At 39.0% G+C, this 19,118-nt stretch overlaps 1 pseudogene; it reads right to left on the minus strand.

The window, feature by feature from the left end:
- Positions 1 to 179: 179 nt before the first annotated feature.
- LOC103257410 lies at positions 180 to 18,573 on the minus strand (annotated as a pseudogene).
- Positions 18,574 to 19,118: the final 545 nt, after the last annotated feature.

Genomic DNA, 19,118 nt, shown 5'->3' on the forward strand with positions numbered 1-19,118 from the left:
TTTTAAAAATAAGAATGAGCAGAACTGTATGTTCAAGTGTGAGTACCAGAGACACTCACACACCTGACACACACAGGCACGTACACCCACAGGGACAGGCACGTGGCCAGGCTTTGGTTGTTCTGGGCACTTCATATCCACGTCCTTAAGTGTGCCACCTTCCCATTACATGAGACAAGTTACTTCTTTGGAGGCAGGACATTTTCTTCAAAGAAACCCTGGTTGACAACATTCCCTGCTGGGAAGTATCTGGCCACCACAAAGGAGGACCCATCACTTGCAGACGCCTTCCCCACTCCCATCTTCTTTGTATTCTTCCACACCATGGCTGTGAAGTGTCCAGTCCCCGAAGTGAAACCCGGCTGCTGGAAGTTGTAGTTTTTGACTTCACTGTACCATCTATCAGCCACCTCCTTTCCTGTCTGATTGTAGGATGCCCACGCCGGGTTCTCCCCACACTGGCCACGAGTGGACTCCAGGATGTGCTTGAGGATTCTTGTGCTGGCCGGGGCTTTGGAATTCTGCTGAGCCTCCAGGTTGAGTTTCTTACAGAGCTTCAGCGGGGGAATGCTGTGCTACTGCCAGTACTCATTATGGGCCTTCAGGATCTCTTTGTGAAACTGCTTGGAAACTGACTTGCCTGCGGCCTGCCCGACGTTCTCCTGGCTCCCTGCGCTCTACCATCAGTTCTTTGAATGCTCACTATGTGAGAAGCACCTCATTAGTAATTGCAAGGCCATCAGGCTGAGATGGGGCCTTGGGTTCCTCTGTGAGCAAATGGGAACTCAATTCCATGTAAATGGTCAAATAAAACAAACTTTACCAATCAGAAACCATCAACCAGCCTCTAACTAAGTATTTTATGGTTAGTGTTTCATTGTAACTGGCCAAATGTTTTCTTTGTCCTGCTTCTGAGAACACCTTATGGAAGTTTTCTTCTAATTTCCCCTCGGTGGTACCTCGCACTGCCTGTGGTCTGCAGTTGCCTGATTCCTCAATCGCTGTTTGCTCAAACGAACTCTTTGAAATTTTGATATGCCTAAGTTTATCTTTTAACAGGCTATTGACTATTTGTGAATAAGAAGGCAAACTCTCTGACATAAAGTCCCTCGTCATTTAGGCAGGGAGACTGACATATCAGCTGGTAATAATATAGGGTGGCAAGTCCAATGGCGGTGATTGCACATGGTGTTGTGGAAGGACAAAGAATTAGCAACTACTCTAATAGTGAGGAAAGGGACACAGAGGCTTTCTTCACAGGAGATGATACCTGAGTGGAAAAGGAAGCCATTAGCTGAGAGAGGAAAGCTAGGGCTGTGGAAACTCTTTAGCTGTGATAGATGTACCATGTTCGTGTGAGTAGAAGATTGTGGAATAGAGTAAGCACATATGTAGGGGAAGGAGGAATGATGAGAGCGGAGGGAAGATAGTGACTAATTTTTCTAATTCTGTAAATTGTCAAAGACAACTTATAAAGATTAAACAGGTAGATAATATGTATGCTTTCTGGATACTAGTAGGGTGCCAAAGGGCAAGAAAAATAAGGCAAGAAAAATAAGGTAAGTACAATCCCCAGTGTTACCTTCTATCTTCTGAATATTTAGAACAAAGTCTACTTTCACTTTCAGTGGACTGATCAGCGTCTGGGTGAGTAATATTTATAACTTTCCAGGCTTCTGTGGTTTGGAGGATGGTGATTAGTACTTTAATGCCAGGCAGGAATCAGAGTTTCTGCCAGTTGAGCCTGTCCCTTGATTCAGTACAACTATCTGGTTATGCCAGCGCATGGCAGACAAATGGTTGTAATCACGTGACTCTGGCAGTCAAAGCATGTTGAAACGTAGTTCTCCATGTGTCGCTCTGATTTCTTGCATCTCGTGAGCAGAGGAACTGACAGTGCTTGTTCTTGTTCTGGACTATCTTTTCAAGGACGCTTGTATAATGAACAGCCTTGGAAGATAAAGATTATATCTCTCTTGAGAACAGAGGGCAGGTTTGTTTGCTATTCGGTATAATAATCTTTCTCTCTGGAGCTATGATTGGGCAGGTTTGCTTACAACCCATTAAAGATAAATAGAGTTTCCTAAACTTGGGATTCCTTGGTTATGACGCAGACCCACTCCATGTACAGTATCCAGTCTGGCCCATCTCCATTACCCCACGTGGACCAGGGGGAACATGGGACTGATGTGACATGAAAACTCATGCTATCTATTGTGTTGGCAGTAATAATGTCTTTTGTTTCTAACCCAGAGTCTTGAGTCTTGAGCCATCATCTATGAGACTGTGGCAGGATGAATTGATAAGTTGCATGTTAGGTAAAAATCTTAGATCTTTCACAATTCTTGGCAGGTAGACATTGGGGCAGGGTTCCAAATTGCAGCATAATTATCATAAGGGTGCCTTTGACCAACCCACTTGGAGTTAGGCATTGTCCAGGTGGAGTGGAGCAAGTGGTTACTTTATTGCTTAATATATTTTGTTAATAAATTTGGCCAGTTTCTGTCACTCAAACCACTCAGAAAATCAGTGTCAATTGGAATGATTACATAAGGGGCTATAAGTTTATTTATAGTATATAAAAGTTAAAATAACATAGGGACATAAACTAAGAGTTTAGTTAAATTCCATGCTCAAATTCCTTTTCGACTCAATTTTCCTCCACTTCCGTTCAAAATGTGGATAATCAGAAAAAAGGTATGAATGTATATGTGAATATTTCTTCTTATTTTTCATATTAGATGAAATGATAGAGTGAATTGCACTTGGGCTTGAGATCTGCTAAAATCAGATTTTCCTTCATCTTTAAAGGTCATTTAAAATATAATGAAAGTATGTAACACTTAAGTTTATGAAATTTGGTTTGAGTTGTTACATTTGCCTTAGTGGAAATTCTAGGCACTGGAATTAAATAAATGTTAATTCATTTATTGGAGGGACATCATATTATTTTGGCTAAGAACACGGATAATGAAGATAAACAACCTGCGTTTGGATTCAAGCTCTACTACTTCCTTGCTATGTGATCTTAAGTAAGTTACTTAATCTTTCTATGCTTCAGTTTTCTCATTTGTAAGGTGAGGCTAATGATAGTACCTACCGGATAGAAGTTTTGTGAAAATTAAATTACTGTGTACACATATATAGTTATGCTTAGAATGGTGCCTGGCACATATATACACTGTAAGTGTTTGGTATTATTTTAAATATATTTATTAGTGCAAAAACTAAAATCAGTATTTTATATCATAAAACTGAGAATAAGATCTGAAATAACCGTGATATGATTTTCCCTCCCACTAAAAGAATGTTAACTAGATTACAAGTGAATTTGTCCAATTTGATCATTAGACTAACTAGAGGACAAAAAGCAACATTTTGAGTTACCTAACAGTCCTGGCTCATCTCAGAATACAGAAATAGCCATGTGCTAGTTAGAAGTCATTCAATGAAGCTTTTTGTTAATTTTCTTTAAAAGCAAAAATTGTCATCAATGTCAAAATCTAAGGGACCCATTATTGCATCTAAATTCTAATCATAGTGCAACTGTTATTTGGCAACCTTTCTCTGATGTCCAGGAACCTGATCTATAATGAAAGAAAGGAAGGGAGGGGATGACAGGCACTTCTAGGGTGGTATAGAGGACAGCTATATTCACAAGATCATGGGGTATGGGCATAATGGAGAGTGACCACAGTGCCATGACAAAAATTGATCGCCAGGGTGAGGATCTGGGTGGAGAAGGTGTTCATGGGAGCTGGAAACCACTTGCATTGATGGTCACTACAACATGAGATCTAATAATAGGAATAGTTATGTCAGTTAGAAAGGTGTTCTAAAGACCGGGAACTATTTCAGACAGAATAGACATCAGGGAAGGAGTTACTCTTTTTTTGCTTTTTGAGTTGGAGTTTTACTCTTGTCACCCAGGCTGGAGTGCAGTGGCATGCTCAGGGCCATCACAGCATAGACTTGCTGGGCTTAGGCGATTCTTCCGCCTCAGTCTGCCAAGTAGCTGGAACTACAGGCACATGCCATCACACCCAGCTAATTTCTTTGATTTACTGTAGAGACAAGGTCTTGCCATGTTGCCCAGGCTGGTCTCAAACCTGTGGGTTCAGGCAATCCTCTTGCCTCTACCTCCCAAAGTGCTGGGATTATAAGCGTGAGCCACTGCACCCAACTAAATTTAATATATTTTTACTGAGTGTCTACTCTGTGCAAAGTTACATACTGGCCATCTTTTAGCTCATAAAGATTGATCCTTATTAACTCTAAGACTAGCAAAAGTCTTTTATAAAAGTCATTAGCCATGAAGGTGTTGGGGCTCAGATCCCAGTATCCCAGAGTACGGCACCTTGGCATGCTCAGCACATTGAACTAAAGGAGATTGGAAACCTCCTATCCTCCTGTCTCCCATCTCTTTTCCTCCTCCTGAAACGAGCCACAGAAACTAGCATTTCTCTTCCCCAAGGTGAATCATGGAAACAAGAACCTCTTTCTCCCAAAGCAAGCCATCAAACCTAGAAAGCTCAGTATCTCCCTTCTGCCTTCTCTCTTGAAAATCCTTCCAGAGAGGACTTATATCCAGGAGGAAAGAGTGCTACACAGAGACACCCAGAAGAATCTGGACAGACATGCCTTGCAGGGTTCCCTCAGTTTAACACCATTAGGTCCTACCCTTTGGTCCAGTCACATTTCTCCAGGGCTGTCCATTCTTCATTGATCTTAAGCATAAAAATAGACAGTTTACCCTGAGCCTTTGAGTCTTCATTTCTGAAGACTACATGTCACATACAACTTTTATTGAATACATTTGCTATTATTTTTTCTTGGTAACCTGTCTTTTGTTATAGGAATGCCAGCTGTGATGGGGAAGGAAAGGTATCACAACTTTCTGTCCCTACAAGGGCATAAAAAATATTGGGTTAATAGTTTAAGCAACTATTTTATAATGTTCACACATATTTTGTTCCCTTCCCCCTGCATCTTAGACTATTTATTGTTTGAGTTTTAGCTGGTAGTTGAAGAGTCAGCATGTACTTGCTTATTTTTAGGATTTGAGGAACTCTGTGATCAGAAACCTTGTTTTTTTTGTTTTGTTTTGTTTTTATTTCCACTTTGCAGCCTAACTTCCTCTTTGGTCTCATATGGCACAGTCTATTTTTTTACTACTGATTTCCTTCCCTTCTGCCTCATCATGTCAGAATTTGCAGAACTCTTTGCCTAATAAATCCTGTTAGCTGATAGGTAGTTTGGGATTTTAGTTATTTTGTGATCAAACTTAGAACTGCCTGCATTTATAGACCTTTCCCAACACGCCTGGCAGGACAGTGCTAATGACACATAGGTTTTCTGATATTTATTATGTGTCAGACATTTTGTAAGCAAAATTTCATTTCATAACTTTAATTGTTTTTTGTTGTTTGTTTGTTTGAGTTGGAGTCTCACTTTGTTGACCAGGCTGGAGTGCAGTGGCACACTCACAGCTATTGCAGTGTTGACCTGCTGGACTTCGACAATCCTTCTGCCTCAGCTTTCCAAGTAACTGGAACTACAGGCACATGCTACCATGCCCAACTAATTTTTTTGATTTATTGTAGAGATGAAGTCTATTGCCCGAGGGCTCAGGCAATCCACTTGCCTCGGCTTCCCATAATGCTGGGATTATAAACTGAGCCCAGTCATGTTAATTGTTCTTAAAGCACCTTGTTATTCAGGATTTGCATAGCTGTAAAAATGCTCAATTGTCAAACCCAAGAATTGTTAGTATTAATTATTATGTTTTATGCTGGATTAAGTCTAAAGTCATATGTAGATAATGACTTACCCTAGTATGTTTCCCAAGGCAAAGCACAGCGACTCAGGCCAAACTGTAGAGTTTAATTCTGTTGGCACACGAAACAAGGGTTTGGACATTAAATATTTGGAATTTATATCCACAGGAAAAAAAGTCATAGAAAATTACATTTCTCAACCTTGTTTTTGCACATTTTAATTATGCAAAAACCAATTTTAATGGTTTGTTTATACCAACAGGAATATATCTATGACTTAAAAAGAGCATCTTCTCTCTCTCTGCATATTGATATCAATATTGAGATATAAAAAGATAGCATACACAAGCATCTTTCTCAAACCTCTTATAACCCCTTTCATAATCCAGGCTGTGGGTTTACCCTATAACGTTCTGTAGTATTGCTGGGATCCCTTTTGCTATTTCCAAATCGAGGTGTTTGAGAATCATCTAGTCCCATTTCTTGATTTTACAGATAGTGAAATGAAGGCCCACAGATATAAAATTAACCTAGCTAAAGGAATTGAAGAATAGGAAAGAACAGGGTGAAATCATACCTCTAGAAAAGATTGTCTTTCGTAATTAATTCTGAAAATTCCATGTCTAATCTGGAACTAACTATACCCTGTAAGAGAAAATTCCTTGAATGCCATGGATAATGCATTCTCCTATCTAACAACCTTTTTAGTCAGAAGTGTCATTCTTGAGTGTAATAACCACTTTTCATGCAAATTAAGCTCATTTCCACTTGTTAGATGCTTAATAGAGATGAATGACAGTCACTTTAATAATTGCAATCACACACATGCATGTTAAAATATTTGTCAGTGTTAACTTATTATCTGGTAATTTCTTTGTACCTGCAGTTAAACTAACATTAGTTTCTGCTTCCCTTCCCCAGTTACTGCATCAGAAGTCTAGAGATTATGATTCTCTTTTACCTCTAATTAATTACTGAGATCTTTTTGGTTTTATTCCCTAAATAGCCCTCAAGTCTCCCAACCTCACTTACACTCCTTTAATTTATGCCACAGGTCATTCTCACCTGGATGATCACAACATTTTTACCTGAGTGATTTGTCAGCAATTATTGGGACAACAAGCAATCCCCAAATCTTAGTTGTTGAACAAAACACACATTTATTTCTTAACTCACGTTCAAGAGGACTACAGGTCCACTGCCCACATGACTGGGCTTGATTGGGCTTGCCTGATTCTGGTTAGGCTCTAAAAGTCTTCTTATTCTGGGACTCAGATAGAAGGAGCAGCTCCTATTTGGGGCTCACTGGTCTCATGGTCAAGGGCAGAAGCTCAAGGGGGACAAGAGCCACATCACACGCACTTAAAGCTTCTAATTGGAGGAGGCACATATCATGTCCACTAAGAAATTTTTGGCCAAAGTGAGTCCCATGGCCAAGCTCAAAGTTGTTTAGGATAGGGCCATACACTGTGTCCATTGGAGAATGTGGCAAGAGTAAAGAGGGAACAAGCAATTGTGAATAAACCACAGAATCTACCACAACCTGCTGACAGCAGTTCAGCCTCCACACCATTGACCTCACAAACAGGATCATGTGATATCCAGCAGCTTTGGGATTCAGGCCAATCTCCTAACCATGGCTTCAAGACTCATGCTAATCTGTCTCCTTCATACCTAATCCTACCCTCCTCCCTATCCACTCCCTATCTGAAACCCTATCTTTCAGGAATAGGAAACTTGTGTTAATTTCCCTAGAATAAATCATATCATACTATCATTAGAGTTTCTACTCATAGTCTCCTCTTTCAGGAACACTTTCACCTAACTTACACCTAGTTCATTTCTGCTGGTCCATCAGACTTTTCCTGGCTCTTCAAATAGAGCTGGGAACTCCATTTATGTTCTTCCAGAGTATTCTCCAACCTTCTATGAAGTATTTACCCTATTGAATTGCAATTGGCTGACCATGTACTTATGTCTCACTGCACTGAAAGCCCCCTGGGGTGGACACCATTTCTATTCTACTATATTCCAGTCCTTGACACAAGAATTGATTCTGCAATTGTTGGCTAAATTCATGAAAAAATGTATTTTCTCACATCATGTCAGTTCTATATATGTAAACTTAACCTAATCACAGTATTTTCTCAGAGATTTTCAAATCACGAGAAGATTGCATTTAGGGATTTTGCATTTTGTTCTTATGTTAATATCTCAGTATACAATGAGAGACCCCCCAAACCCCAGATTTATTTATAAGAAATTTTGAATATATTTACATGTTTAAACTGCAGTCACTTTCAAGGCACTTTCCATTTGATGCACCTATTAAGATGCTTTTCACACTGCTCAAAGGAGTTTTGGAACTTGTCAATTTTGATGCTTTTTAGAGCTCTGCCATTTTTTGTTTCACCAATTTCACATCAGCAAAACATTTCCCTTCCAAGGCTATTTTTTTTTAATCCGGGGAAACAAAAAAAAAGTCATTCAGGGTGAGACTGGGTGAATAGGGAGCGTGGGGAATGGGGGTCATGCCAGTTTTGGTCAAAAACTGCCGAACACTCAGTGGGTGTGGGCAGGTGTGCTTGTAAATCACCCATCATGAAGTGGGCAAAAGCAATGAAAGAATCTCCAAAAAAAAATTCACTGAAGCCAAATGCAGCCTCTCACAACAATGCTAGCTGGTACATTGATGCCAATGGGTTCCCAGAACACTTATGTAATGGGGGGAGCCTGTATTACAAAGGGCCACCCTTCAAAAAATAATTCTTTTTTTTGCCGCCCCCCCCCCCATATGACATACCTCTACTCTACTATTCATTAGTTTTGTCACTTAGGGGGAGTATGTAACAACTTTGGATTTCAGACTCTTCATCTGCAATGAAAGAACAATGCACCTTAGACTGATTTTGGAAACAAAATAATATTGCCTATGTCAGGTACACTAAGACTGGATACGTAAATAAAGTACCTAAAAAATATTTGATTTTTTAAAAAATCTTTTGATCATTATCATTTGACTTTTACTGTTTTCTTTTCCCTCTACCACGCCCTAAGGCAAAGTTATTAGTCAATGCATTTTCTATGAATTGAAACCAAAAGAGGAAATATTCGATTCAGGATGTACGAATTGTCGAAGTTTATTTAGTTAGATGGTGGTCAAGCTATGATAAAAATTAGTCTTTTGATTTACTTATCTAGTGTAATTTCCACTTTTCTCTCTCTTTCATTTTTGGCTTCATGGACATCACTCAGTTCTCCTTCAGGAAATTTGTAAAGATATTTACTATTTGTAAAACAAAAGCACACTGTTAATCTTTTTTTTTTTTAAGCTGTGGGAGAAGGCACAAAGGCTTATTTTGCAAGGAAGAAATTTTCCTTATATTTGATCAGGCAAAATATGTGTGACCTGAACTGTCAAATAAATATTCATCTCACTCACTCATTCATTCATTCACTTATTAGGCTTTTACTGAGAGCTAGAGTGAGAGAAGAATTAGTGACCCTTTCAGAGAAATAGGTCTGGAGAGATAAATAGAATGTTCTGAAAGAGGAGGGGAAAGAAAGAGCAACCTTGGCCCAGAGAATTCTGGGGAAACTGCACATCCTTGAGAATGACCAGTTTCTCATTTTTTCTAATAGCGTAGAACTGTGCAGACTGCCCTTTTCTGAGAAGGTCTTGTCAGCAGTGCAATGATCTGCCTTATTGACCGTCTCCACTCTGCTCTGCTCCTGTATAGACTGTACATTTTGTGACCGCTGTATAGACTGTACATTTTGTGACCGCAGGAATTTTCTCCCATCTTTGACTACCTAGCACCTAGCACAGCCACTGGAACATAAGAGGCACTTAAAATGTTTGCGGGGCACAGGCCTACGTTCAAAAAGTTTGATTTAGATAGCTGGGTCCTCTGGATCATTCTGCTGGTCTGAGACGGATGGACATTAACAGGAAAACAGGCCATCGTTGTCTAAAGCCCATCCCTTACGTGTTCCAGTGACACTGCTTTGGTTAGCTATTCTTTCCTTGTCCTTGCTTAGTCCTTTGTCCTCACCTGCTTTTTGCTTACTTCTTTTTAATTGTTAGGCCTCTCCCATTGGTTAAGTCATTTGAAAGTGTTTGCTTTCCTGATCTGGCAGCATCTGTGAATCTTAAAAAACTCACAATTGAATCCTTTACACAAATACTAAATACTATGTCCAAGGATAACCTTTTATTTGCATACTAGATTTTAATCTTACTGTCTTCATTTCCTGCAAGATAAAGGTTAAGTTCTTTATCAAGGCTTTCATTTCAGACCCTTCAGACTTCATTGTCCCTGGTGGCATATTGAATATTTTTAGATGAAGGAATTTGAGCAAACTGCTGGAACAAGAATGTCACTCTCACAGCCTCGCCCTCCCCAACCCCACTGTCCTCCCCCAAGCAGGTCATATAACCTAGGAGGGATTTTCTGACCTTCCCCTGAAGCGGGTCTTAAGTCCCTCATGGGAAAGCTCCCCTCCCTATAACCAGCGGAAAGCAGCATCCTCACCTCTGAAGACAAGGATCACAGAGAAGAATCTGAGCTCACAGGCCTTGCTCAGGTCCCCCCACTTATGACCATTAGGTTGAACCCCTTTGCCCCATCACCTTTCTCCATGATTGTCCAGTCTTCCTCAAACTACTATGAAAACCCAGAATTACCTGTTTCTTCAGGTCTTCATTTCCTTATGAAGGCTCTCGGATCATAGAACACATTAAATACGTTTGTTATGCTTTTCTCTTGTGCCTCTGTCTTTTGTTACAGGGTTTTAGCCATGAATCTAGGATGAGTAGAAGGAAAAATATTTTTCCTCCCTTTACACCCCTACATTTGTTGACCCCCCTCCTCCTTCCCTCCACAGACCACAACTTTAGCTAATTGTAGCTTTTTGCCATTCTCCAAACACGTTCTGTGCTTCCACACCTCTGGACTTGGCTTCTGATGATCCCTTTGCTGGGAAGTTCTTCCTTTCTTCACCTCTTTCAAGGCTTTGCTTCATGAAAAGGTTACTACCTCTGCCTCCAACTCCCCATAATTGCCAAATGAATGAATGCATGAATGGTTTACTTGACAGTTCATGTTTGTTTCACATTAATTTACCACTCCTCTCTTCTATAATGATTGAAACCCTGTTTTTAAAAATTTTCTGCTTTGGTATTATTGATGAGTTAGTTTGATTAATCTTCTTTATATTCTAATTTGGGATCACCTCTTGAGTCACTTTTTTGGGCATTGTGATGAGGATATAGTAATATACTCTTTTGTAGATTATCTTCATTTTCTCCCATGTATGAGCTGTAGGTTTAATCAATTTATAAACCCAGTGCTGGCTAAGGCTTTAGTCTTTATTTTTTGTATACATTTAGGTTTCTGCCTTCTGAGTGCTCAGAACCTAGAATGGACACTATTCCTTTTGACAAGTCTTAATATGGCAGACTTGCCTGTAAAAGTGTGACTCTCAAAGAAATACGTGTACAGAGTGTATTTTTTTTAAATGCAGATAAATTATTATTACGAAAAATAAAAAAACACTGTATTTTCTAAGAAAATGGGATAAAAGGAAGAAATTACTATCTGACTTTCCAGTTTATGAGAGGGTATGCTGAGAATTCTCAATTCCTTTATTTTTTTCCCTTTTTCTTATTTCAATAGCTTTAGGGGTACAGGTTTTTTTGTTACATGGATGCGTTGTACAGTACTAAAGAAGTCTAGGCTTTAAGTGTACCTGCCACCCCTACTAGTGCACGCTATACCTGAAAGGTGATTTTTTTTATCCTTCTCCCCTTCCCTTTCACTTCTGAGTCTCCAGTGTCCATTGTAGCTTTCTGTAAGGCTTTCAGACCCATAACTTAGCTCCCTTAAAAGTGAGAACTTAAAAGTGAGAACATGTGGAATTGGGTGTTTCGCTCTTGTGTTACTTCACTTAGAATGATGGTAGTCTCCTATTCCGTCCAAGTTTCTGCAAAAGGCATTACTTTATTCTTTTCAATGGCTGAATAGTTGGAATCCTCAATTCTATTAGAAAAGTCTGATGCCAGGACTCTGGAACCAGCTGCTTTGATCTGAATCCCAGCTCCATCACTTGGTAGCTATGTGACATACTGTACAAAGTGATACATTCCCTGTGCCTCAGTTCCCTTGTCTGTAAGACTGAGGGTAATGATTGTGCACATCCCAAGGTTGCTATGGGTACTAAATGAGTAAAGCACTTAGTATATGTGCCAGGCACATGGTTAGATGTTGTAAAGAGTTATTATTATTTCTGCTTTGGAATTTCTTCCACTTCTTTTAAGTTGGAGAGAAAAATACTTGTTTTCCCTCTTCTGGGTTTTGACTGAAAAAATTAGAAGACGGTACAAGACTCTGAAATTCTGAATAGGTGCAGCTAACCACCATAAATTTCATTCCATTTGCCCCCTCCCCTCCCCCACTCACAACTATTTGAGGATGCTGCCCTCTGGTGGTCACTCAGAATGATTTGGATGTGATAGTTTGAATCATGTCAGAATTTTCATTTTCTCCATCTTCTTTTAACTTAATGGCTATTTATCAGAAACTAAAATGTTTCTCCTGGGCATTACTTTAAAGCTTATCTGCTAAATCACAGAAACATATATGAATTTCAAAAATTTGGCAATTAAATATTATAATTTTATTTGCATGATTAGAAATGATTAGCAAATAATGTCTGTGATTATAAAATATATTGTCTAAGTCTTTTTATTGGTATGTTTGAAAGTGAGATAAATAATAACTAGGTACCTTAGGAGCAAGTGGAGATCTCTGTGTAGGCATTCCTTTTAGAAAAAAATAATTATGACCTCTAGTATAGTTATTATAGTTTATAATAAAATTTATTTTATTTCATTTTTTAAAAACAAATTTATTAGAGAAAAAAAGAGAAAAAGGGAAAAGGAAGATTCATAACAGAAAGACCTGCCATGGGCAAGTCTTCTTCAAAGAAGAAAAAATGCCCATAATAAAATTTAAATGTTTACATTAAAATTTTATTACTTTGGCAACATATTTTCCAGAATTAAAGGGACAAAAATTATAGCCATTAAAATGATAACATACATGTATGTGAGTCTATTCATATTACAAATTTTGTTTTTTGTCATCAAAACATTTTTTGTCAATGCCCCAACTGTCTAAACCCTACTTCTTCAAGAATCTCATATACAGACAATTATTTTCAAGTGAAATTGTGAAAAACATTTCCTTGCTAATTCTTTTGAAAACTTAACACAACTCTGGAATGAAGTTTGATGAAGGCACTCCCCTCTGCTGGCCAAACAGTTATGCAAATCCCAGCACCAAAAAAGCAACATTAGAAGATCAGTGACTATTTATTTCCACATTTGTTAACGTTTCTACTTGAGAATAAAGAATGAGTTTGAACTCTGAAAGCTCAGCCTGCAGGAAGCACCATCAGACTCTCCACACTTCTGCTGTCTTTCCTATTGTAGGCAGAACATTATTCAAACCACAGGCTCCAAACTCCCAGGTAACTGAAGCCAGCAGGAAGCTCCGTTTGATATCAAGTGTGTTCTTTATCAACTTTTTGTTGTGATGGGAAGAAATGAGTCAACTTTACTTTTATCTTGACCTGTTTTAACACCCCCCAGTAGGTGAATGCTTTATTGGTGTGCCTTGGTCAAACTCTTTGATATATACTGACTGTGGTCATAAATTTTTCATATTGAAAACATTTCCAAATGGTTTTTCATCTACCCTTACCAACCATGAACTTTTACATGTTCATGTGTTTTTGTCAAAAGCATTTTAAAAATTTTACTGATAGGAGTCACCGCATGGAAAATATAACTAGATTTTTCTTATTAGATGCCAGGAGACAGAAGTCCTTCTGCCATTAGACAGAAAATCAAACATAACAATGCACTCCTGAACTTTGGGGTCACCATTATAGACTCTACCGAACAGTTGGTCTGAATGCTTTTTTTGTCTTAGACTGACTCGTGTGAAATAAGAAAATGAAGTGACTTTAGTTTTTTCCTCCACCAGTAGTAGGTTTTCAACGAGCAAGCTAGTGGTGTTTGTATTGGGGATTTTATTAACAAACGGACTTCTAATGCTTGCTTTGTTTTCTGACACACGGTTAAATTATGTATAAAATCTACTCTTTGTTCTTTGCAGCATATTACTGTGCCATCTTGTTTGGATTTGGTGTCTGTTGTACAGTGAAGGAGTCGTTAGAGCAAAATATTGAAGATTTGAGCAATGCGCAGGTTTAGAATGATCTTAAACTTGTGTCTTTATCTTTCCTGCATTGCATTCTGTGATACGTGGTCTGTTTTGGAAGCTGTTTGTTTCACATCTCCAGATTTCAAGTAATCAAAGGCAAATAATTAACTGAAACTTTCCTAATTAAAAAAATATAACTGTATATCATGAGAACATGTTACTATTTTATTTTATTCCTACATTTACGATTTTTTAGTAATTTTTGTGATTTAAATGCTGTAAATATTTTGAATATCAATTGTCTTAGGGCTTTTAGAGACATTAAAAATCTTTAAACACATAATTTTCTCTCCCCATTATCATCGTAACATTTTATTTTATTTTATTTTATTATTTTTTTTGAGTTGGAGTCTCACTCTATCGCCCAGACTGGAGTGCAGTGTGGCCGCTCCCGGCCACCGCAGCCTCAACCTGCTGGGCTCTGGTGATCCTTCCACTTCAGCCTTCCAAGTAGCTGGAATTACAGGCATGCGCTACCACGCCCAGGTGATTTTTTGATTTATTGTAGAGATGAGGTCTCACTGCCCAGGCGGGTCTTGAACCCGCGGGCTCAGGCAATCCACTCACCTCAGCCTCCCAAAGGCGCAGGATTACAGGCTGAGCCACCGAGAGCAAACCTCTATTTGACATTACTGCCAGAATATTTAAAGACTGTTACTACAAAGTCTCCAAGAGATATGCGATTATATTAAGTTAAAAAAAAAAAAGAGAGAAACTATTACTGAAAAGGAATCAATACAACGAAAGACTATTTTTCTTATTGGAGCTTTCACTTTAAACCAGAGTGCCTCACCCTTGGTGACAGCGACATTTTGAACTGGATAATTCTTCGTCACAAGGGACTCTCTCGTGTTACTGTCGCCCAGGCTGGAGTGCTTTGGCACGCTTACTGCAGCCTCCACTTGCTGAGCTCAGGCCATCCTTCCGCCTCAGCCTTCTAACTAGCTGGAACCATAGGTGCATGCTACCATGCCTGACTGATTTTTTAATTTATTGTAGAGATGAGGTCTCACCAAGTTGCCTAGGCTGGTCTGGAACTCTTGGGCACAGGCAATCCTCTTGCCTCCTCCTCCCAAAGTGCTAGGATTAGCACAGGTGTAAGCCACTGTTCCCGGCTTGTGTTGTGCCTTTTGGGATGTTTAGCAACATGCCTGGCCTCTACCCACCAGATGCCAGAAACACCCCTTTCTCCATTGTAAGCACCACAAATGTTTCCAGACATTGTTCAGTGTCCACCAAGGTACTGATTTCCTACCTCTTGCCAGAACCACTGCTCAAACCAATAAACTGTGCCACTGAATTGCTTCTCTTGCAACATCTCCAGGCAGGACTTTGTCATTTTGCATGACTTCCAGGACCAGATACGGGATACCTGCTTATAAGCTATATGTCTCCATATTTTCTGCTTCTTTCCCATCTTCCCCTTCAACCTGTAACATACCTCCCCACAAATAGAAACATGCTGATGCTAAATTTTCATCTTATTATGGCAGCCAGCAGAGGAGAAACAGGGACAACGTAACAACAGGGACTGGAGAGTCCAATACACCTGTGTTCCCGTCGTGGTTGGTGCATCCTTAAAAGAACGGTCACAGCTGTTTCCAAGGTGTTGTAGGATTCCATGAGAAACTGAATTGAAAGGAAACTAATTTCTATATTACTTTCTTTGTGACAGGCATGAGGTAGGTGCTGTTTTTAGGTTATCTCACTACACTACATACTCCCATCATGGAGGCCCCTATTTCACATAGAAAGAAATGGTGATTTTGAAAGACAGAGGAACTTTTTCAAGGGCATGCTGGTGCTAAGTAGAGAAGTCATCTGTGCTTTCAAGTTACATCTCACAGTTCCTGAAACAGGAAAATTCTCAAGTATTATTTATCCACTTGTCTTTAAAAGGACCAAAGTATAGCTTATTGACGTTTTACTCGATCAAAAATCAGGTCTAGCAAAGCATTAATCCTGTCCACAATAGTCTGAAACAATCCAGCAAATTTAGGATTATATTCAGAGTCCAATTCCTTCTCATCTTCTTGGTAAGGTTCATATTAACCTTACCTCAATTAGTTGAGAGATTTATGCTGATAGGAGTGAGTTAAACATACTTGCTAAAACGTGTACATATTTCTATGGCTGCTGGGAATCCTTTCTGACCTTGGTTGTTTTCACATTTGTGTTCTGTTTTTAATCATTGGCAGATGCAAACTTGGATCTGTGAGAGAATCCTACGGTTCTTTAGGCTGTTGGAAATTAACTTGACACAAACCTGATTTTGGAAGGAGCAGGTGCAAGTAGCAATAAAAGTTGAAAGAAATATTTTTCCAATTTAAAAAATTCAGGTAGAAAGAAACATTGAGCAGGAGACTGAAACAAAACAACAATAATTTTTTTTTTAAAAAGAAGACAGCGTTTTTCTCAGAGAGATTTTAACTTTGATGATTTCTATTAGAACATGACATAAACATTTCTTGGTGTTGGAGACCAAGCCCAGAGCAAGAAGAGAAGCTCTGTGGACCTTCTCAGAGTCCATGTTAGAGCGAGGCGCTGATGTGTACATCTTTGCCTTTCCCCTGGCTTTCTTACTGGGCAGGAACCCTTAGGAGATCTCAGCTCTGTGTGTTTGTGGAGAGAGGAACATATGGATTCTCCAGCAGTAAATAATGGAATCCCCTGAAAGCATGGTGGACTTGTCTAAAGGACAAGACAAAAGTCAAAATTTCTACCTAAGTCTTCTTGCCTATTCTTCTTAGTTTCTTTGTAGTCTTTCAGCTCCAAGAACTATAATTTTATTCCTAGAGATATGTAATCCCAGAGCTGAAAGGCCTCTCAGAGTTTCAAAAAAACCCTCAACTCTTTAATGCTGTGGGACTCTTTGTCCTGGAAAAAAATGTTATGCAGACAAGAACTGAAAAGGGTGGTCTACTCTGGTCAAATCTGGGCTTGCAGGGCTGCAGGTCACTGGTATGCCTGTCCCAACTCACATCTACTCAGTTATGCACCTCCTTGAATATCACAATGGCTCTTGGGGACCCTGTATCCAAACCACAGAAGGTAGAAAGTCCTCGATGATAAGGAAGTCGGCTAGCAAGTCTGAGTGGGATGCCCAGGGCCATGCAGTTGACTCCGATGCTCTGTCTCTCTGCACTGTATCAAGTAGATGGTCACTGGCCACTCGAGCGTTTTTGCTGGGATTTCAGACCTCTCCAGGGTGAAGGAATGAGACTTCAAGGTTGTGGTGTATTCAATACTATGTTCTGGTGGTTTTCATACCTGTTATAAAGACTTCCAGAATGACTTTCCTGGGTTTTAGTTACACTTATAACAGTAAAATGTCCTACTAAATAGCTTTTAGAAAAATGTGGTATTTTTCATTTTGAAATTGCCACCTGTTATTTATTCAATTTTTATGCTATTGTTCCTGTGCAGCAACATTTGCAAACATATATCCATTATAGAGAAAGAAAGGTCAAAAAACTAAAAATCATAACAGCAAATAGAGGCTGTGTCAGGGCACCATTTTCTAGAATTAGGTTCAAACAATGTTGGTGAACATTTTAAATGTATAAAAAATAATTATGCTGTCATTTGCAGTGGTAACCGCCAAGAGTAAAATTTAATAAGATGGAGAATATGTTAAACAAGAGAGGAAAATGTGTGGAAATTAAAATGACAAAGCAAGGTTGGTAGAGTGTGGTAAAAACCATTTATGTATACGATCATGTGGCCAAACGAAATGTGATCTCAACTTGCCAGAAAAGAAATTTAAATTTTTATAGAAAATCACTTCATAAATATAAAATCACAATGCTATATTTCTTTGTGCTGCTTTTCTAGAAATGCTAATATTTGTTGTCTGTGTTCTTAACTATGATTAATTTGTATTTGAATTTTAATGGCTATGAATGTATAATAGTTGTCAGGTTTCAAAAGTTCTTAAAGAATTGCCTTAATTTCAAGTGGAACCTATTGCTATAAATGGTATTTCTGGCTAGGTATAATAGACAGATATTGGGATTTTTCCAACAAAATTTGAATTCATCTGATTTGTTAGCAGGAACTTAGCAACCACAGTGTGGAGCAATTCCATGTTTATAATGTTATTGCTCATTTTATGTCTGTAATTCTAAAAGCTCTCCTGTTCTATATAAAGTGAGAAAATATATGTCCAATCACAACCCTAACTGTATACTAATAATGTAGACAGTGCTGAAATAGAAGCGCACAGAGTGTGTGTGTATGTGTGTGTGTGTGTGTGTGTGTGTGTGTGTGTGTGTGTGTGTTGTTTTTCCTTAACTTTAATATTATCCCAAACATACCAGAGGATTTGGAGACTGAGCAAACGCCATGAATACTCTGTGGGGATGGTCAGCAGATACTCTGTGAATCTGATGAACAGCTTGACCGGCCAGCCACTGGCACCCATAGTGTGTGGCACTGGCCACAGCTCTCGGGCAGGAGAAGTGGGTTCTTCTACAAGCAAACAACCTTCGACCCACGGTCTTCATCTGGGCCCATCAGGTCAACCGTTGTTTTACAGAACATCGGCAATTGTCTTTCTCCTTGTGTCAGGAGCCTCTTGAAACATTATACGAGGATAATTAAGTGGTGAATAAGGGTCAATGTGGTCAAATAAATCAAACTGATAGTTTGAACACAGACCGATTGAGCAAAAACAAGGAATTCTGCCATGCCTGTTACTGCAGCGCTTGATGTTAACTGACTTTGTTAACATTACACCGAAAGGCAGCAAGTGGGAAAGCTTTGTGTGGGATCAAAAGCTGAGCAAAGAGACACGGGATTTAATTGTTCAGCTTTATTTTTGAAATAAAGACATGCAGCGCATCCATTTAGTTGACTTTAATGGAACACAAAACCAAACCCATTCTTTAGCATGCTAATTGAGTTAGAAGATGCTTTCCTCTCTTATAACAGAGATGCAAGAAATACCAGTGGAGTCATCGGACTTTTGGAGCAAAAGTTTAGAGTTAAAAAATATGAAGAGAAGTTAAGTCCCTGTATCTGATGAGACAAATGAAATACACAAGCAAAT

The sequence above is a fragment of the Carlito syrichta genome, unplaced genomic scaffold, assembly GCF_000164805.1.
Source record: "Carlito syrichta isolate Samal-C Ts95f unplaced genomic scaffold, Tarsius_syrichta-2.0.1 Scaffold301696, whole genome shotgun sequence".
NCBI lineage: Eukaryota > Metazoa > Chordata > Mammalia > Primates > Tarsiidae > Carlito > Carlito syrichta.